This window comes from Apteryx rowi, unplaced genomic scaffold (genome assembly GCF_003343035.1).
Source record: "Apteryx rowi isolate R43461 unplaced genomic scaffold, aptRow1 scaffold_356, whole genome shotgun sequence".
Classification (NCBI taxonomy): domain Eukaryota; kingdom Metazoa; phylum Chordata; class Aves; order Apterygiformes; family Apterygidae; genus Apteryx; species Apteryx rowi.
This window is the reverse complement of record NW_020450041.1, coordinates 607,455-629,467: the sequence shown is the minus strand read 5'-3', so window position 1 is coordinate 629,467 and position 22,013 is coordinate 607,455.

Here is a 22,013-nt window from a genome sequence, read left to right as displayed (position 1 = left end):
TCACACTCTCAAAAGGGAAGCTATATCCTTCTAAGGTATAGTCTGGAAATGACATTTCTTTCCAGCTTTCATAGCTTTTGTCTGGGAGGCTTCTTTGGATCTTCTAATCAGAGCTTTGCCCTGAGTTTTATAGAGGAGCAACATTTATTTTATGGAGGAGCAAGAGCAAAACAGGAGACTTCAGAAGAATTCTGAATTTAATTGCATCTTTCTCTCCCCACCTTTACACATCTAATGTAAGGTTAGGTTTGACTGCTTGCCCAAATGTGCTGGATATACAATGCTGGGACAAAAAGAATCAGGATTGTTTGATTCTCATACCTGAAAGATAGTTTGTGTCACCTGCTTTATAATGTCACAATGAGGACATTTTCACACATGGTTTGTGGGTCAGGGTACCTGGATGATCTGGCAAACAACATTTTCCAGTCCAGCTCAAGGCAGAGCAGATACCCAGTGTGTATATGGCTGTACTCTGCTCCCAGAAGTGTGAAAAATGGAGGTGTTAAAACATACTTAGGAACCAAGGTTTTAACTTAGATTCTTCCCCCTTTACGGGAACATCTACATGGATAGGTGCAGACAGACATGAGCTCATTCTGTCCTTGTTCTGATCTGGCTGGATGCAAGCCAGCTCCGGTGACGAGAAGCCGTCTAGCTGCATTAGCGAATAAGGCCTTTTGAAAGACAAACTGCATATGTTTGAGCACGGCATGTGTTGACGTAGTTATACAGCTACTGGCCTAGCTGGAGATGGGAGCACTTCACAATCCTTGCTCCAAAATATACTTCCAAATAGCCCTGAGATCTGCAAGATTTAAAAAGGGGTAAACAGAGGCAACCCAGAGGGCGAGAGATGCACCACTCTGAGGTCAAACCTGAGTTAAATAGTAGAATGGCTGATCTGGTACTTCAGTACAAACAAATTAGAGGCTAAAAATGTAATTAATGTGAGTCAGCAGAGTTTTCTCCAAGGTAGGTCTTGTCAAACAAACCTGTTGTCTTTTTTTGACAGGAGTACAGATCTGGCTGATAAAGGCAACAGTGTTGGTAGCATATCCTTAGTTTCCTTTAAGGCATTTGACTTGGTATCACCTGACATTTTGATTAAGAAAAACTTTCACGAGGTGGAATTAATAGGGCACATGCTAGATGGATGAGAGCCTGGTGCAGTGACAGAACTCAAAATGCAGTTGTTCAAGGAACAACATCAATGAAGAGGGTTGTTTCAAGCAGGTTCCCCAGGGATGGATTGTTTTGGTCYGCAGCTATTCAATATTTTTATTAATGATTTAGCTGATGATCCATGTCCTTTGCTGGTCTAGACTGCAGATGCAGTAAAGATTTGTGATGCTGTAAATAATGTAGTTACTGTTATTGTGTGAGCCGAATTGCCTGGTTAAATGGTCACAATCCAACAAATTGCATTCTAATAGCTAAAAGCATCCAGTGTGTCTAGAAACTAAGATTTCAGGTTTTGGGAGCTCAGTAGTTTGCCCAGACATTGCCCTTCATGCCCTGCTAGACAGTGTTTTAGCTATTCTACAGCACTGCCTCCACCATACAACTGTTCCGCAACATACTGGTGTCACAGCCTAACTACGTAAGAAGGAACATAATTACACCCTAGTTTGAGAGCATCTGGTTTGTAGCAAGACTAATCCTAATCTAAATTGGTGTAAACGAGGGGAGAGTTCAGCCCCCTGAATGAGGCGTATTCAGAGTGCAGTTTCTGTTGCTAGCCACTCAAAAAACTGGCACCTTTGCGGCCTTCAAAAGAAGCGACACAATCTGTGGCATTTTTTACAGACACTGTTGTAAATGAACCATGCCTGGGTTAGCAGAATTTAATCTGGGGGCTTTGAGAAGAATGTTTCAGCAGCCATCCAGCCCATGGCAAAATAAGTCTCTTTCACTTCTTGATTCATTGGTTTATTCTATAAAAAAATCATCTAGTTGTTAAATGCAGCAACAAAGTTTAGCGAATTAAAATCAATTCAGGCTCCTCATCTCTGTGCCCTAGCTCCAGGGATGCTTTTTGGAGCTGTAGGCAGAAACCTTTCAGACAAGCAAGTACTGTTCTGCTGAGATGCCATGTGAATAGCTGAGGAAACCAGGGCAGCGGGGAAGGACTGAAAGCACAGACGAAACTATGGCTTCTCAGCCCTGGAAGAGTCCATTGCCAGCCCATCACCACGCTGTGATGGCAGCATCCTTGGGCTAAATCTGCCCTGTTTCTCTGCCCTTCAAGGACCTCTGTATGCATCTGGAGGAGTAATACTGTGGAAGTGACGTAAGTGAATAAGACTCTAGTCTCACTGAGGGGTGCAACTGGTCCTTAAACCTTAGTTATCCTTTTTTTCAAGAGGTGCTGCATGAACACACAGGTGCACGGAGACCCTTACCACTCCCTTTTCCTCCCTGTCTTCTGAGGGAGGGGTGCATGACATTCACCTTGTTAAAAATCTATTATGCTGTAAAACAATATATCTCTTAATAACTATATTAATTTTAAATGCCAGAGATAGAGTTGTAAAATTTCCTTGTAGGTTGTTGCAACCATAGAGCCTTTTATCTGATGTGCTAGCAGGCTGGAGACATCTCCCCAGCCCCTTCCTCCAGTGGTACTGGTGATAACTGTAATGAAATATTTTACAGCAAGCACCGTGTTTGGAAAGGTCAATGGCTGACGTTATTCAGGGAAGGGGGAAGGAGGAGGGAGAGAGATTTCTCAGCCTCTTCTACGGAAAGTTCCTTTCCTTCTGCTGAGAGGGGCTTCTGAAAGGAAACGGGGGAGTTGGGTTTTTCACTCAGTACCAGATGCTTAAGAAAGGTTGATTTCAAAGTCACCTTAGTCCTTCCTATTCAGAGCATCATCTGAATTTCTGATAACTTCCCATGATTTGGGATTTGCAAGTGGATTCCAGGCTAGCACTGCTATCTAAACTGTTCCTGATTTCTGAAACCATACAGGAAACCCTCCAGCGATGGATTTTACCCCCACCCTGGACAATTTGTTCCAGTGCTTAGCTCTCCTTCCTATTATATAGTGCTTCCTAATGTCCAGCCTAAATCAGTCTTGCCACTGTTTAAGCACATTATGTCTTAAGCTATACAGAGTGGACCCCGAGACCATGCGTGACTCTCTCTGCACAGTCTTGTTAGCCACGGTGGCTGCAAGCTAGGCAGAACTGAAATGAAAGAATGATTTGCCCAGGGATGCTGTGTCCATCAGCAGAGATAGGGAAAGGAGGGCTGGCTATGATAAAGGCTGTTCTGGAAGGAGAACAGCTCAGACACAGTGGAAAAGGGCCTTGTCAGTCAGCTGCGCCTGTCTCAGCAACCACCAAGGCAGTGCTGCCTTGGGGTGGCGTGATAGGACAGGGAGATGCACCCGCCACCCACAGAGAGTTGAGACAGACTTGGGGTACAAAAGCTTTCTATTAGATGAGGCCAGGAGGAGACCTGCAGCTGCCTCTTTCTTGTGCCAAGGGAATACATCATCAAAATACTACATGTTCCCCATCCAGATGGGCAGCCCATGTGTGCTCCAGTTGTGTTGAATGGGAGGTAGAGGAAGAGTTGGACCTGAAATCAGCCCAAGCATATGCCACGATTTCAGCCAGGAACATCACAAGACTTAATAATCACTCAGAGTTCCCCAGGCTGTGCATGTTATGGGACTCGCAGCAAATGCTGTTTATTTAATAGCTCGAATTTGCTAACCTTGATTTTCCAAGCTGGTCTTAAGCCAAAACAGTGGGTGATCTAAAGATCAGTTAAAATTTATGCAGATTTTTAAGAGCAAAAAGGACATTAAGATCACATACTCTGGCCTGCTATATAGCCATGGCAGGAGACATATATCAATTATTCCCTCATCTAGACTATGATTTTTTCCTTGAGTAAGACAGATTTGGGTTTGCTTTATTCATTTTTTGTGTTTAAGATGGAGACAGGCAGTTTTGGCTGAAAACATCAAGGGACACAGAATCCACTGCATCCCCTAGGCCAGCTGCTTCAATGGTTTATTTCATTTTCTGTTGAAAAAATAAATAAATAGAGCACATCCTACTTCCAGCCTAAATTGCTTTAGCTTCAGCTTTAAGCTACTAGTTCTTGTTATGCCTTTGTCTGCTAGATTAGAGAGACCTTTACTGTCTCTGAGGCAGGTTAGAAAGGCCAACAAACCCATCTGCTCTGTCAACAGACAAATAAAACCTGGCTTCAGTTTGAAGTTCAGTATCCTGGAGGCTCATACTTATCACTCTGCAGATGACTGAGATCTGGACATCCTCCTCCAGGCTTTAATAAACTCAGGGGCTCCCTGTATCATTTAGGGGGGTCATTTAGCAGCCAATATTTGCACAGCCAAGAAAAGGGTGGGTCAGCAGGAGAAAAGTGTCAGGCCTTTTTCGCTGCCCTCTTCCCATCAAATAGAAACAGCCCTCCTCACCTGACCCTCAAGGAGTAATGCTCAAGTGCTGGGGCTTTCAGGGATTCATGAGCATCCTGTCAGCTGCTCATCACTAGGAAGTGCAGTTAATTGGAGAGCTTCAAAGTAGACTGATAGCTGCAGTATAACAGCATAATTTTTTGCCCCAACCCAGCCTACAGGTGCTCACAGCTTTGCTTTGAATTGCTCAGTCAAGTGCCTTTTGCTCAGCTTCTTCCACATTTCACCTTCTATATTCAACTTTGAACTGCAAATTTATTGCTGAAAGAGCAAAAGAGAGGGGTAGAAGCTACCTAATCAAGGACATAATGTTGCCAAAATTCCCTAAAAATTCAAAGCTGGCTCTGTAGGGTCAGCCTGTTTTAGTACTAGGAGCTGCCTGCTAGATGAGGAGCTAGATGCGATTTYGAGTTTCAAATGACTGTGCTATTAAGGAGAATTCAGACTTCTACTGTGTCATATGCCTTCACTTGGCATACAGCGACATTTGAATGACATATAGCAGCGATGTGCATGACCTAACATACATCACTAAAGTATGATCATACATCAGTGAAGTGAGACAGGCAAAAAAAACTTGGCAAAATTCACTGTTCAATCACAAACATCATTCCAGGTGCTCTTTGTGGTCAGCATTGTGTTCAGTTGCAAGTGCTTGTACCATCAATCCTAAAAACACTGCCTATACCTAAAGAGCGTTGCACACAATCTTTAAGAGTTGTGTGGATGTAGGCAGCTTGCAGTCCTCTAGCAAGGAGGCTTTTTTAACCTGTCATGTTTACTCTGTTGCTTATCCTCTGCTTGCTCCCATGTTTAGTCCAGCCTGGACTTTCAACTGATGAAGAAAAAATAACTTGCAATTCTTGTGAATAATTTTAACAAGAGCATCTCCATATCTTCTTATCTGACTTTGTCCAAGCACTCAGGCTTCAGAATCTGGCTAATGTCTATGTTCCAAATCTGTCTCAAGTCTGGAAGAACATTGTGTGCATTAGTGGTAGGGAGAACAAAAAGCTTAAGCATTCACGATTCCCACAGTTAAGTTATCAGTAGATGCAACTCCTGGTATCTGCCCCCAAAAGACAGAGAAGAAATGGAAAATGAAGAATGCTTGGAGAAGGCCAGAACTAGTATCAGCTGTGAGGTACCTATTCAGTGTCTAAGATTTAGCCTTTTATTAAAGCAGCCAATAGAGCTGTATTAAATGTCATAGATTTTCCAGAAGGTCTGACTTTTAAAAAACTCTCTGTCTGTCTGTCTGTCATTTCTGACCCTGATGCCTGTGTCTGGATGGCAACTAAATGATTTTCTTCTCTCAACTTCCTTCCTTCCTCCATCCTATAGCTCAATAATTTTGCACATGTACCTGAAAATTCAGATAATCAGCTATTAAAAATGATGAGTGGCCAGTTCCTCCTTGTCATGACAGAATAGAGACAGCCTTTGAAATGAAGGGTCAGATGAATCCAAAGATGAGCTTTGTCACCATGTGTGCTCTGGATGCCCTCCCGTGCCATCAGTGCCAAGCAGGCATTACCCAGCGTTGCCTGCACCCTGCATCACCCAGCCAGGTGATGTGATGCAGAAGCTGGTCCACTCCACCCTAAGCAATATCTTTCTGACAGGTGGGTCTGAGTGGCAGATTTAATCCCCTATGAGCTGACAGCACGTCCTTTGACAGAGTCACCAGCCACCCAGACCTTCCAGTCAGCAGTTAGTCTCTACCTGCTGCCTCCCAACACCTGCTTTCCTTGTGTTATAAAACAGAGAGCATATCTGCTAATATTTTATGCTCTGTGTTTCTTTGTGTGACAAGGAGCTACGTCAATGGCTGGCTTTATTCTCCCAGCTGGATTATTGCTGGGCCTTGTCCTCCACTATGGAGAGCACCGAGCTGATGAATGAGCCTTTCGGAATCAATTCTCCTGTCTATTAGGGTGAGGAAACTTTCCCAGATGACCGTGGCATTGCGGCAAGGGCCAGGCAGCTCTCTCAGGGCCTATCTCGCTACAGCTTTAGAGCTATAGAGCCAGCCATTTTCCTTCAGTGCAGGAGGCAGACAAAAAAATTAAAGGACAGGGCAGATGGACAGAGGTGGTTTTGTTGGTTTGCTACTTTTCTGTTTTATATAAGGATGAGGGTGTTTTGTCCCCCACACGACAGCTGCCAGTCCTTGGCAAATCCACTGAAATCATCTGTTGTAGAGGTAGGCTTTCCAGATGACTGCGCCTGTTCAGCAGGGACTGGCCAAACCCAGTAAAAGCATACTGCGAATGCTACCAAGCATCCATTACACAGTACAACCTCTGGGCTGAATTCAAATTAGTAGCCTCAAGGCCAAAGTCTATAAATCAGCCTGCATTTGAACCCTCTAGCCCTCCTCTCAACAAATTATACAGTCTCAGTGGTTTTATATTTCTGCCAGCCTCCTAAAATCTACAGGCCAGAACTTCATTAGAACGTAGTTGCAACCATAACTGAAAAAAGCATATAAAGTCTTATTTTCTGAATGTATTTCACCATTGGATGCCTCATTCTAGTAGGAAACTGAGCTAAGGCAGAACAGCTCTATTTCAGTCTCTTTCTGTTAACTTTCTCCACCTATACACCAATAATAAGCTGTGCCATTTCAGCTATATATCAGCTATCATTTCAGCTGCCCTGCCTTGTACCTTTTCTGAATTCGCTATCTTTTCCTTGAGATATGGAGACAAGGAGAAGGCTGAGAGGAGTTATGACAGAGATTTACAAAAAACAGGAGGACAGTAAATAAAGCAAGCTGTTATTCATCAAATCCCACAATACTGGAACTAGTGAGGCACTCATTGAAAATAGTAAGAGGTCAGTTTTAAGCAGATGAAAGAAAGGTGGTTTTTTTGTTTTTTTTCTTAAACAGCAGGCAGTAACTTTCTGGAATTTCAGTCTAAGACAGATTACCGGACTAGATGGACCTCCTCTCCAACCGATCACCTTTCTTGCCCTGCTCCCTAGACAGAAGGCAAGTATCAGCCATTTAAGAGGGAGGGAACAGCACCAGTATCTCCCTTCAGCACTAACTCAGCAAACAATGGGCTGCTGACTCTTGCAGGTTAGGCAAATAAAGCGGTGAGGTGCAATGGCTTTCACACTGCAGTAACTCTCCCACTCCATCATCAAGCTCAGGATAGTTTGTCAGCACTGCTGGCTTCACAGCCTTTTCCCTAGCGGCACTGCTGAGGGATCTGTGTTGTTCCTTTTAACATGGACAAGGATGCCATTTTGCACTTGTTTCACTGCAAATTTGTCTAGGCAGAGCTCTCTAATATAAAGCCTTCAATTTCTTTGTATGCATTCAAGACCATTTTGACCAAAAGCTTTTTTTTTTTTTGGCAGAGAACAGAGAAGTGACAGAAGTACTCCTTAATATTGTGATGATAGGGAAATTGTAATGCAATATGCAACAGGTTAAGCCTCTTCTGCTCTGGAGTACAAAGTGTGGTAATGAAGCCAAACTGAGAGCCTCTTGAGCAGAATAGGAGGAATAGAATATATATATATAAAAAAAAAATCAGCTCTGTGGCTTTTGGGGAGAGGAGTCCTGAAGAAGTTCTTTAAAAGCAGCACTGAGTGAAGCGGGAAGAGATGAGCTTTGTGCACCTGTTTGACACTGCCTGTCCAAACCAGAGACAATAGGGTATTTCCATCCCTGGCAAGCATGGCTCTGCTTGTCTTTTCCTTTCCTGCAGCTGCTAGGCAGTGAAGAGTGGGAGTTAGACCATTATGGCCTAGGCTGAGCCCATCCTCCCTTAGCCTGGTGTGAAGCCCACAGGCAGTCTCTAAGGGTTTGAGTGCGGGAGGCTCAGAGTCTGCACTGAGGAGACATTTTTGCTTGTAGTGTCCTGGCCTCCCAGCCAACAGCCCATCAGAAAAAGAGAGCTGGGTGAGCCTCTGTCCGGAGCAGCCGAGGTCTTTAGACTAGCTCAGGGGGCTGGGAAGGGCATTGCCTAGCTCTGATCTCTGATGACTTTCTCAGGAGCAGTCTCTTTCCCCTAGCAGCTAAGGGCAGTAGGGTTATTTCTTTGAATGGTGTCTTGTTAAAAAAAAAAAAAAAAAAAGGAAAAACAACCTGAAAGTCAGACACAATATTTTTCAGTCTGAGGGTTATTTAGACTTTGTGTGTCCTTTGCAAGACATAGAAATCCTCAGTATAAGGTTTAATGGCTCAAGGGCCGAGAGAAGAAGGTAAATAATTCTTATGTTTGATATAGAGATGGTTTTCTCCTTGTTTGTCAGATATGATAGATGTCACCCATGGTCGCCTATTGTTATTCTGTTGTTGCTTGTCACAGTCACACCTTCTTTGGAATCTTTCTCTTCCCTTTTTTTTTTCTCTTTCTTTCTCTCCTGCCACCAGGGTTACAAGTAATTTATGTATGACAATATGAGACTAATTCTGTTATTATGTCAAAGGGAAATTGAATCTGGGGCTTTAGAGCTGCATCTGGGAGAAATCTTCAAATGAATCTGAAGCACAGAAAAACTCCGTGTTCGATTCATTCGCTTGTCACACTGCCTGCCAGATTAAGTCATTATGAAGGGCAGAGAGGAGGAGAAATGAGAAAAAAAACCCACAGGAGTTAGACTGTGAAATAAAAGTGAAAGGAAGAGAGGGCAGAAGAATGAAGACCATAAAGAAAAGGAACTACGATGGCAAAGAGTAAACTAAGGTATCAGTAGACCAGTCAGCAAAATATTCAGGCGTGACCTTAACTTTAAACATGCAAAAATTCAGCCCAGTCAAAGGCTTAGACCCATTCCTAAATGTCTGAAGGATGGAGGGAACAGTACTGTCTATTCTGAAAATTGTGGAGAGATCTATACCCCTTCAGAGCGTCAGTATGCAAAGCGAGGAAGTGTGAGTACTCTCCTTGGATCCAATAGAGCTGTTTATGTTAGAAGCTTAATCTCCCTGCATTGCCAAACAGTGGCAAGCACTTCCAGACCACAGATGGGCTCAGTCACCCCATGGAGATTTCTGTCCCTTTTCATTGACACTAGTTAACTCAGTTAGCTCCATTGACTCAATTAGCTAAAATGAGATGGCATGAATCCCACATCCCCTCTTCATCTTTCTCTCTTCCTATTTCTCATCATTCACTTCATGTGTCACCAGGGAGGGCAGCAAAGAAAGTGAACAGGCCTTGCCTGGATTGGTGCTGTGCCAGTCAGTTACCCTTTTGTTGTATCAGTGCAAATGGGAGCAGAAGAACAGCTGTAGGGATAGGAGATAGGAGAAAGGACAGAAAGTAGGGGACAGGAGACAGGACAGAGTAGCTCTAGGAAGTTCTTGGCTACCCTGCTTGAAAAGGATTTCTTGCAACGCCTAGCAAGATTGCTGTCATATGAAGAGCATTGCCTTCACTCTTCTCTGTGTTCAATAGCACTTGATTTAGTACTGGTCCTGCCTTCACTCACTGGTATCTGAGAGGTTTCTGCAACTTCTCTTTTTCCCTTCCAAAGAGCTTAGGATCGTGGTGAAGTATTCAATCCACATTCATGATGATTTCCACCTTCCTTCCCCTAAACACAGTCTAGTTAGGCTGCCCTCCTGCTGGTGCCTATTTGGCCCTTGGTCTCTCTGCTTGCGGCTGAGAAGGGAAAGTGAGTGGCAGCAGGACCCATCTATTTTAGAGATGAGGGAGAGGCAAAGCAACACAGCAAGTGATTGTACTACAATTACCTGTGTAAGAGCTTTTGTCTCTTTTGAAGATAGAGGGAAGTGTGGCAAGTGAAACAACTTGGTCTGAGCTAAACAGCAAGCATGAAAGAGATCACAGGGTGGGTCTTGTGCCTGGACCAAGATACCTGGGTCCAGTTCCCATGTTTTCCTAGGCAATTGCAAACAATTGATTTCTCTAAGACTTTGCATTTCCCTGAAGACACCTGCACCCCTCTGAGGAGCTGGGCCTCTATACTCCAGGGCTTGAATTGCTCTTTTCTAGTTTGGAGTTGGTAATCTTATCTTTCTTTCATCTTTTTTTCTCCTTTACACAGCCTGCCAACATGCAGACTATGTTTTGACGTTACTTCTTCCATGGGGTCCAGATCTCTATTGAAGGACAGTAGTAGAATAAAGTGGGATAATCAGAGCAGGAAAATATACTGGAGGGGAGATATATCTAAGAGGCAATTTCTACAACAAGGAAAGGAGAAGAAGACTGCACATACCAAAGCTGGACTGGCCTGACTTCCACTTTTCTCATCTGCTGCAATCAAAAAGGAGATCCTTCATCTCATTTGCCAGGGTAGTTGTGCTACGGTCAAACAATGAGCTGAAGGAAGAAAACACCTCAGAGGTGACTCATCAGTGCCCCCGTATTCCCCATGCTAGATGAGCTATACCTTCTCTTTGCTGTGTCTTAACTGTATCTACAAATACCATCCTTCTTCCCACGTTGTGTGTGTGTGTTGGTATTGATGCAATATTGTTGCCTCCTTTACAATGCTTAGGCATAATTTGCACGCACACGTGTGTATGCACATCTATGCATGCTTAATTACTGCAAGTTTGTTTATGATGCTGTTTGCACTACTTTGCCCCTCAGCTATTGCAGAGACTTCTGCTAATCCTGTGCGTATAGGATGGGAGCTTCACTGCCTCCCACACCTCTCCCATTCAGTGGCATCCATCACTTCAGTTCCTGATGCTGTTTTACTATTAATTAGCTTGTGTAATCTCTGAGATTGTTATTTATTAATAGATTGTTCTGAATGTAGGAAAGTTCATTATTTAAAGCAGGAGAATGAGAGCAATCCAGAGAAACAGATGGACGTATGGAGGCATCAGAAGAAGGACTAGTTAAAATTCTAGGCATGTGCCGAGCCTTGACAAAGGATGGAAAACAGAATCAATCATCATTATCTAGGAGAAAAGCCATCAGTCTGTGTTAAAAATAACCATTTTGTGTATTAAGCCCACGATGCCAGACTTCCAAGAGTTTTGACTGGTAGCTGCAGACCCCGAGGTTAGGCAGATGACTGGGGAGGAATCTTTCCACTGCTGGGTGCACAAAACAGCAGAGGAGACAGGAAGAGGAAATAACAGCCTGCAAATGCAAAGAGAGTTGCTTTTGATGTTTSTCCAATTCTGACCAGCTTCAGACAACACTATTCATTTATGACTGTATTAGTTAGAAAAGTCACCTGTGAAATGCTACTGCCAGTTAAGTCTAGTGCAAGCCTTTCAAATAGCATCTAAGCGCCGCTTTGTGCTGGCTCACTGTAGTAGGGTATGCTTTATCAGCTGTATAAAGCAGGCTTGGAAGGAAAGACCCCAAATCTTTATCCTTATAAAGGACCTCCCCCATTTGAAAGGTTTGATTTCCCACTAGACTTCTCAGCTGACTTGGTAAAGTGGATTCTCAGTGAAAACTCTGATAATTGCCTGTAAGTGCTGTGAGGGTGTTGACACAAAATAAGGGGAGTGTCAAATAGTAAGAAGGGTATAGCCAGGAGCTACAAAGGATTGTTGAGTCAGCCAAGACGTAAAGATAGGTAAAGGGAGTCATAAAAAGTGAAATTGCTGTCACATTGAGTTGATGACAAAGATGAGACTAGAATGTAAGAATTTTAAATCCTAGACTATTCTCTAAACTCCCGTTCACACTGTGTCTTTCTTTGCTTAGATAGGTTGTTGTTCTGGTGCTTGCAAGCACAAAAGCTTCATTCCACAATAAATTAAAAGAAAGAAGAAAACAGTAAACATATCTCTGTTGAACTCCTGCATGTGAAAGCAAAGGTCAGTTCTGTTCTGAACTATTGCTAAAATGACTCTAATTGCATCCAATTTCCCACACATGAATTTATCTCCCATTAGCAGGCCCTGAAATATTCAAACATAATAGTCAAGCCAGCAAGCGCTGCTACTCTTAGCTACCTCTCAGTAATTGGTAAATAGTAGGGCTGCTGGGTAAGAGGTAAACAGATCTTTTTTTCTAAACCTAAAGCTTATGTCATGGTTGTTCTTCCAGACAAGGTTATTTCTGGCTGTGTTCTGGATGAGCTTTCATCCTGAACCCACCATGTGTTTCTGGACCAACGCAACGCAAAGCACATACAGCATCTGCTTTCTTTTCTTCTTGTTTGGTGCTCGCCTTAGCTTCAAAGCATTTGTTTAGGATGCTTGCCATGGGAATGCTGTGCTGGCCATGGTAGGGTCTATTGCAGGTAAATTAACTAACCCATGTACAGAGAAACCAGAACCATGACCCAGCCTGCGTAGTTGTCTAAAGATCTCTGTCTGAAGAAAAAAAATTATCTTCTTTCTAAACTTGGAGATTTCCTGGCATATAAACTCTTAGACAGTAATGCTTTTCCTTCCCCAGTGAGCAGGGTTCCCTTGGAGCCATTTGCGAGTTTTTAAACTCTCCCTGTCTCCTAATGTTGTTGTTTGCAGCGTGAGTGCAACTGCAGATCATCTAATACTGTACAGTTTCACTTTTCTTTTTTTTCCCCTCTCTTATTGAGCACACACAGAACCTTAATCTACACATTGCCTTCATACCTGGCTTTCTTTTTTATACCTGAAGTGTCAGAAAGGGAGGAAATGAATAATGCTTTGTGTTCTTAACATCTGCATCTCTTACAAATAAGGAGCCAGGGAGAAGCTTTGTGAGAATTTTTGTAAAGATACTTGTAGAGTTTCTGCAAGAGCTAAGGAGATGTATTCAAGGCTACGTCTGTCAGAGCCATCAGTGCTTTTGTGAGACATTTTGCAGAGTGTAGCAAGAGGAAATGATAGCTGGACATTTGGGATATGAATCCTGAAAGAATTAATCTAATATTTTCTTTCCTAGTCCTTGCCTGTGGCAAAACTGCCACTGCTCTTGATGAGTTTTGTCTTGCACTGACTTTGGGAGTTTTTCTTGCTTGGGACAGGGCAAAAGGGTTAGGGTTAGAGAAATACCCCTATTGAATGTACAGACCTATTCACACCACCTCATTTTGCCTCTGATACTCTGAAAAGGCCTTCCTCTCTCCACAGACCAGACAGGAAGCTTGTAATGAAAGCTGAACTGCGGAAGATGCCACATTTTCTCTAGCAAAGACTATTTTTCAATTTTTCTGGTTAAAGTCTACAAAGCCCTCAAAAGATGACAGCTAATCTATCCTCCATGTTAAGTCTTATCCTAGCATCTGAGAGTTAAGAAATTACTTTAAGATCAGAAAAGCGTGGCTCCAATGCTCTGTAAATATGCATATATTTTTATATATATATATTTGGAGGATGTTTTTTCAGAGCTGTATTCCATGGTGGTGGAGTTATGTGCTGGTGGAGTGAACGGTGCACAATCTGGAGATGAATTCTCCCTCCTCTATGATCAGAGCTTATCTCACCTAAGCTGGCTCAGGAGCACAGCTTCCTCAAGGCTTCTTTTGCCCTTCAGAAGTGCCACCCTGGCAGGGGGAAACTAATATCTGCAAATGCTGCCAATCCATCACAAAGACAGTGGATCAACCTGAGTTCCCATATGTCCTTGGTTCTCATAAACCATTTGGACTGTGGCCCTGAGAGACAGGACAGTTACTTCTCTTTAGCCTCCTCTCAAGGGGAATTTGAGCAGGGCTGGTGGGGGTGATGGATGGTAAGTTTAGAAAACTGAGTCTGAGAGATCAATAGAAGAATATACAACCAATGCATCATGCAAGCTCTTCTTGTCTGTGCAGCACTAAATCAAAAATAATGAATGGCAGGCTTTTCAACCTTGGCACCTCCAGTCTTCCCCAGTGGAACAGCATCCAGTGACTGATATGGATTATGCTGCTTTCTAGCATATTTCCTTCACTTTCCTAATAGTTTTGGCATTGAATCATGATGCTCTGTTTTTAATATCCTTTCCTTCCTCCAGTGCTACCTACCTCTTCCCCCATCTAATTTCCATCTTGCAGGCACATTGCCCATCTTACATTCCCCTTGCTTGTAGTGTATCCAGGCAATCTATTGCAGGCCAGGTTCCTCTGGAGGTTGCACTGGTTTGTTTATTTCTTAATTTCTGAATGAGTTTCCTCCCCCGGGGGCTGGGTTCCAGCCACATCAACAGTCAGATCCATTGGGAGATTGGAATTCCTCTCTGACTGTGAATTGATTCCTGCTGGTACTTGTCAAAGCTGAGGCCTCTCTGTGGACAGAAGTGCTCAGGACCTGAAGTGCATGAGCAGGTGTGGAGAGGATGTTACAGTGGCACTAGCTTTGGCAGTCTGGGCTCCACAGAACTGCTGCCCTGAGGTGAGCAAAGGGCATCTGGTGTTTATCAGCAGTTAGTATTTTTGAACCAGAGCAGAAATTCACATAAGATGCACAGAGACAACTGTCYTTCTTCTGTCACCCCATCATAGCTTTGCAAGGTCATTTACACCATGACAAGCAAGTGTCTCATTTTATTGCTTTATATATTTGTAATAAATGTTCTTGGTAGCAGCTTAAGTGACAGTGATCTAAGCACTGAAATTTTCCTGAATCAGATCTCTYTGGTTGCTCCAGTGGGAATATTTACATCCTTCTGTGCAGCACAGTTGGCCCAGCTGCAAATGATGAGAGTGCCCGGTTTTGTTCTCGTGCTCTTGACGTAAATCAGGCGTACGTTCTGCCCAGTCAGTAGACTTACGCCATTGCGACAAGAACCTTCAAGGATACAGTCAGAACATTAGCTTGCAAAGAAGCTCATGAAGTTACTCCTAAAGCTGGTGTGGATGAACCTGTTTTACTCTGTGCTGAAAGGGCAGAAGGGCCAGGAGCAAACAGCTGAAAGGCTTCTTAAATGGCTGCAACTGCTTTGTAAGCATCAGCATCTCATGGAGAACCAGGCTTGTGTGAAGGAGTCTTGAGAACCATATGGGAAATTTCTATTGCATGTCTACAATTAGATGATTACTGCCCTGAAGGCAACAATAAAATTCTCATAGGCTTCAGGAAAGATAGAATTGGACAGTATCCTGGGACACACATGCTCCAAAAAATTTTATTACAGGACAGGGACAGCAAGAAAGGAAAAACCCAATTCAAAATCATGACAACAGTACACCCCTTGAGTGACTACTGAAAACACACATCCAAAAATAAACTCCAGCAAGTGAGAGAGAGAATTGTGTCTTGTTCCGGCTCTGAATGAGAGCTTCTAGAAAGAAATAGGAGAGGCAGAAGATCTGTATTATCTATCAAGTCAATTGATTGCTGTATCCAAAGCTTGGCTCAGTAATAAACGAGGATGCCATTCATCTGGATTTCTAGTCTATTTTAGAATATTTTTAGAACTCTTTTTGAAAAATACTCTGATTAATCTCYTGAATTTTCCTTTGCTCCCTGAGAGTTAAAGCAACATTGCATTTAATTATACTGTGACTGGAAGGGATGTAACAAAGGCAGTTACAAATCCTTGTGACTGCTTAGAGAGGCAATGAGAGTATTTATCCATCTAGGAACTGAAATGACGAGTGCTGTGTTAGTATCTGAGCCTTTTGCAAGCACAAATGGGATTTAGCTGCCTCTGTGGGCAAAGTTATTTCCTCTGCTTAGCAAACAGGGGAACTAAGGTGGAGCAAGAGCCCCGGAAAGATTTGATCTCAGAACTATCCTAGTCAGGCCTTACGTGGCTTGCTAAAAGTCACATGCCTGGGCTGTGGTACAGAGACCTCGGATCCCCTGAGCATAGCCTGGTACTTCAAATTCTCCTCTCCTTCAGGAAATCTAGGGATAGGCTTCTCAGAGTGCCAAAATAAGCTTCATGGGGGCCAGCAAGACTTCGAGGCTTTTCCTGCTTGGGATGCTGAATCCCAGAGCTGTCTCTTGTGCCTAGTGAGATGGATGCTTGAACTCCTGCATCCTTCCCTTTCCCCTGCACCCTCCCGTATGCACCCATCTGTCTCTCTCCTCTGTGCAGTGTCACCTCCCGACACTCTGTTGCAAGCGTCTGGACAGGTAGCTGCTGTCTTATTTTCCCTTTACCGCATCTCCTCGAGCACATTGCAGCCTGAAGAAGATAAATGTTTGTTAAGCCGCACCTGCTTGCTTGAATAATTTCCCACTAAAGGAGGCCACTTACCAGTAATTCATTACCAAGCCTTTGTTAGCATAAACAAGGCTGTGAGAAGTAAGCACAGATTTCCCTGTTCCTTACTGTTTATCGGCTGTGGTTTCTATTAAGAGTTACTAGCGCATCTTCCTCCCTCTCTCTCTTTCCCACATCTCCTCAGCTCTGCAGCATAATCTAGTCACGTTGTGGACATTTATATCTGTTTTCCTTGCCTGTTTTTATGCTGTAGACTAAAGGGAAAAAACAAAACAAAACAAAAGAGATTGGAGGAAAGCACACGTGCAGACCACAGCTCTGATGAGCAGTACCTTGTGGAAGGCACCGAGCTATTGTTCCAAATTTCTCCCTGAGCCCCGAAATGTCACTTCATCCTACCTACCCTGATGGCACTTACTGAGAAGTGGAAAAGGAAAGGTCAGATCCTTAGGTGCCGTGAATTAGCTATGTTGACTTGAGTGGAAACATGGTGATTTCTAGAAAACACTTCTTTTAGCTGGACCACTGGATAAAAGGTTCTCCCTCTACACATTTAGTTCTATCACTTTAGGTCAGTTGCCATTAGAAACCTGTGAGATTTTCTCTATCCTTTTTTTGCAGCTGCAGACAATTCAGGAAAAAATCAGTCTGGCTTGTGAATTAAAACTTGGCAAATCTGTGCAAATGAGATAAACTAGAAGTTCCCACTACCAATTTTGAGGTTCTCTTACCACAAAGTGTGAATAATGCATAGGGAGAAAGGCATTTTCTGTTTCATGCTTGAATTTCTCTCAGATCAATTAGTTTCCATCAGGCTTTTCTGCAGAAGAATTGAGCTTTGAAATGCTTTGGCTCAAAATTAACCTCAGTTCTGGGGAACTGAGGGCAGGAAGTTAAAAGGAAAACTGTTGATGCCTTCTGCAGTGCAGTTACTCATATAATTAATTTCTTGAATCTTTAGAAGCCTCTCATTTTTTGCTGTTTCAGTCAATATTTTCTCTAGTAATGAATCTCTGCAGCTTGAGCTGAAAAGCCATTGACTTGTAAACTTTATGGAATGAGTCTAGGAAGAGAAAAATGATAATTATTGTCCACTAGGTTCTGTTGTCGCTTCTGGCTGTAGTCTCTTTCAAAGCTGCATTAGATATGTCCTTGAGYGACTTTTATCTTTGAGATGTTCGTGGAGGTTATGTCATTCCTTTTGCAAAAGGTTTGTTGGCACATCCCCTGCAGTCGCTAGCTGGGACAGGAGCAAAGTCTAAGGCCTGTCCTGGCTCTCAGTTCTAGCTTTCTGCTGAGCTCTCCTGCAAGGAGACACTGCTGCCTCCAGAGTTTGTGCTGAAATCTCAGAAACAAATGGGTTTATAAAGGCAGTGAGGAGCCAGCCTGTGACAAGGGCCTGTAGCACGCATGAAGAAGCTCCTGTCACACCACACACCAGCCAGGACATCAGGAAAATCAACATGAGGTAGCCATGACTTCAAGGGTATCACATGGTGGCGTAAATAGGAGCAGTGTGGATTTCAACCCATGCTCACTTAAAGATAATCCTTCCACAGATCTTTGCAATGATACATTTGCCGTGATCCCCTTTCCACAGGAAAACTTCTTTGCTTTTTTTTTTTTCCTGGCTTTTTATTTTCTGATTCTAAACTAAAACTATGCCAAGAATTCAAGATGCTGCTTGCTGTCTAGAGATCAGGAGCTTCCATATCAAAAGTGATTTTCCATATCTTGCTATGTATCTCTGTAGCCCTGAAAGAGCAAAGCAGTTTCTGCTCTTTCTTTTTGTATGGATTGTACGTTTTCCTTTTGTAACATGTTATGCAATGTACCTTTTAAGATTCTGTTCCCTAGCCACTGCAGTGAGTGATCTTAACAGTGAGAGATATTTTAAATAAGTGTTGCCTTAAACTTTTCATGCAGAATGCAGTGTGTGGGGAAAACAATGAAACTGTCTATGTAATGCAGTGATTCACTTTGATTTGCTCATGGACTGTGTCTCAGAGCTTGTAAACCTAAGAAAACCAATATTTTGAAGATAACCTATGCAATAGGACAACTTCTCAGCTGGGTAAGCTGGCGCCATACACTAGGGTCACAACAATAACTTTTTTTTTTTTGCAATAGTTGAGAATCTCTATGTCAAGGAGGAGTAATTCAGTTTCTAGGGAACGTGATCCCATCTGACTAACATGGAGGAGTCACGAAGTGAGCTGAGAGGTTCTAACTGCTTAGCTCAGCTGGGAAAGACTTGTGCTTTTAGCTCTGATTGTCCCATGTTTGGTGTAAAGCAAAGCAAGGAGCTGTAGCTCTGCAATAGATAATATATATAAGTTGGGGAAGGACTGTTGCTTATTATCCTGTTTTTGTTTTGTTTTTTTTTTAACTAATGCTGTACTGAAGTGAATCCAGTCCCGCACAGGCAGGTGCTGGTTTGATGGTCTTCAGAATCTGTGGGGCGAGAAGTCACTTTGCTGTGTCCCCACCACAGAAAGAGAAATGTGTCCTCTAACCTGAGAGCAGCATCTTACAGAGGAGGTGTTGGCAGCCGAGGAAGAGTTGACTGGCCTTCCTTCCTTGGGAAAAGGTGCATACCAATGTAAAGAAACAGTTGTGGGCCCCTGCCCTAAATTAAGAGCTGGAGAAGCTGATGAACAAGAGCATTTCCATATAGTTTTGTGCTCATGATTGGGTGGGGTTACCATTTTGTTTTGTTTTGGCTCTTTTGAGTGATTGCATTGCCATGGAAGGAACTATACTTACCCCAGTCTTGTCCACTTAAACTTCTTCCTGACATTGCTTGGAGATATAGGAGAATTCTCTGTGACAGTCATTTAAGTGCTGTACTAGATCTGGGGGTGTCTGCATAGCATATGTACCTCTCAGATCAGAAAGGAAGAACCAAAAAGTCATTCATCACCATGTTTACATTAACAAATTAGCAGGAAGCTAAGGACTGTACACAGAAAAGAGTCCTCTTCCGATTGCAGATCCAGAGAAGAAGGATTAAAAGGAAAAACTTGAGTAGGGAGGAAGCTTAATATTTTCAGTGCTATCTTCCATCAAAGACCTTGATCTAATCCTCACCCTCCCCTGAAACTCTGTATGACCTTAAGCCAATCACTTACTTATGCTTTAAACAAGGTTTGATTATGATGATCACTTCAAGTCTAAGGATGACAAATACTGTGTGAGAACTAAGCATTAATATAACTTTTAATTAAATGCAGCCATGGGTGCTTTAATGCAATCTTTACAGAACCAGCCTGCTCCTCCATGCCTTTGCCAGTGTCCTTTGGAAAGGAAACCCATGCTGTCCGCGGTGTGCGCCCACGAGAACGGAAGGCTTGTCCTCGCCGCACGGCTGAACGCTGTGCAGGATGATGGTACATAAATACATGATTCTTGCAATGCCTGAAGTCAGCTGAACGCCTGGCACCAGCAGACTTAAGGCTGGAAATGTACACTTATTAATCACTGTGAAACCAGCATATGTCTACTATGAAGCAAGAGCTCTTTAGTGACCTTTTGGAGAACAAGCTTGACAGCATTCAGGGTACTCGTGTCCCAGTCTATAACAGGAGAGGAAAGGTCTTGCAATCAACATGAATCACTCAGCTACTTTTGCTCTGTCCCAACACCAAACTGCACAAAATTCAGAAGAAACTGTTTATCAGGTAACAGCAAAAGATTAAGTTCAGTGCCTACAGAACTGTGCGATAATACAGTGTATTTTCTTCTCTTGGAGTTATTCATGGTAGGGAATCCAGAAGGTTACTCGTTATGCTGGCATCTGTCAAAACTCACCAAGAGATACAGGGTCTCTTTTCAGACTTGCCAAGACATCGTCAAGTAGTTTGACTGTGCAAACGAGCCCCCTCAACACTGCTGACTGAGTGCTCAGGCCATAAAGGATTAGTTATTCAGGTTGACGTAAGTGGCACTTGTGCTCTGYTGGGAAGAGTATGAGAACAGGTGCACAGGAAGTTGGATTCTGTTCTCCCACAGCTGAATGACCATGGACAATTCACAAGATCCTCAGTTTTCCTCTCTGTAGAATGGAGCCATAAATTTGCCACTGTGTTTGAAGATCCTAGGATGAAATAGGGAGGCACAAATCAATGGTTATAGTGAAGAATGGAAGGATATACAGCAATATAATTGATATTCTCATCTCTCAAGCAAAATGATTTAGTGTTTTGTTTTTTAAAGAGTGTTGAGATTTATAAACACACAAGGCCAGGTTCTCTTCTGGTGTAAATTGACATTGCTATTTCAGTTTACATCAGCTGTGATTCTGAGCACTGGCTGGATTTCTGTAGTTTATTAATAGGATTTTGTTGACTGTTGACTGTTATCATTTGGATTAAACAAGAATTTCTGTCTTACAGTCTACATATCTTGAAAGCCATTCTTCACCTGAGGCTGTGTTGATAAAACTGATTAGCAATGGGAAGGAAGGGAGGAAGAAATGTGTTCATGGTGAAAAGGGCAGTCCGTCAAGCTGAGATTAAGGAGAAATGCTGAGTTCACAGAACGTATCAGGAGTTATTAACCTTTGCATGAAACCTGCACTGCACCATGGCAGGAAATTTGCCTAACTTGAACTTTAGCATCTCTCTGACACTGTTTGGCATAAGGGGAAAATACTGCAGCAGCAYTGATGAAGAGTCTGATTTTTACTTTTATTTCAGAGGTTTCTTCTAACTATTTCAAAGCACCTTTGTCATAATGATTTATCCATACAACAACACCTGGCCTTGATTCTTTACCAGGTGATTAGTTACAGGGCAATTTCTCTGTACAGCAGMGATTGCAGTAGACGTTTCCAGTATCGACACGAATGCTGTACCAGAGTCTGGGAAGGGTTTCCTAGCATATGTACGGATTTATGTGGAGACATTAAATGTGCACCCCCCCTTGGCCTTCTCATCAGCATGAGTTAGTCCAACAGGTAGTCCTGTATCCAGCAGGTAGTCCTGCATCCCTTGGCACAATCCTAAGACTTGACAGGCCCAACATGGATATGGGAGGGTGTATCTGCACCCACAAGGGAAAAATCCAACTTGAGTAAACTCTGAACAAGTCACTTCATTTTGGGGTTATTCAGGCTCTTCTACCCTCTTAGAAAACAATGCGTACATCAGTTATATCACAGAAATGCCACTGGGAAGCTAGAAGATAGCCTGCTGTTTTGAGACWTGCACAAAGGAAAGCTTGGATCCTGTTGAAATGAAATGTTTTGACTTTGAATATTTTTAAAAGATAGTTTTTGCATTTCAAAAAATAAATAAATAAATTTGGTTCATTTCCTACCTCTTTCCCTGAAACTGCCTTCTTCAGTTAAAATAAAAAAAAATACATGTGCGCGCGCACACACACACACACGTATGTATGTATATATATATATATATATATACACACACATATTTTTTTATATATATGCTTTTGGGAAGGGGTGAGGGGAGAACACTCTTCCTGAATCCCTTGAAAATTAAATAACAGCTTAA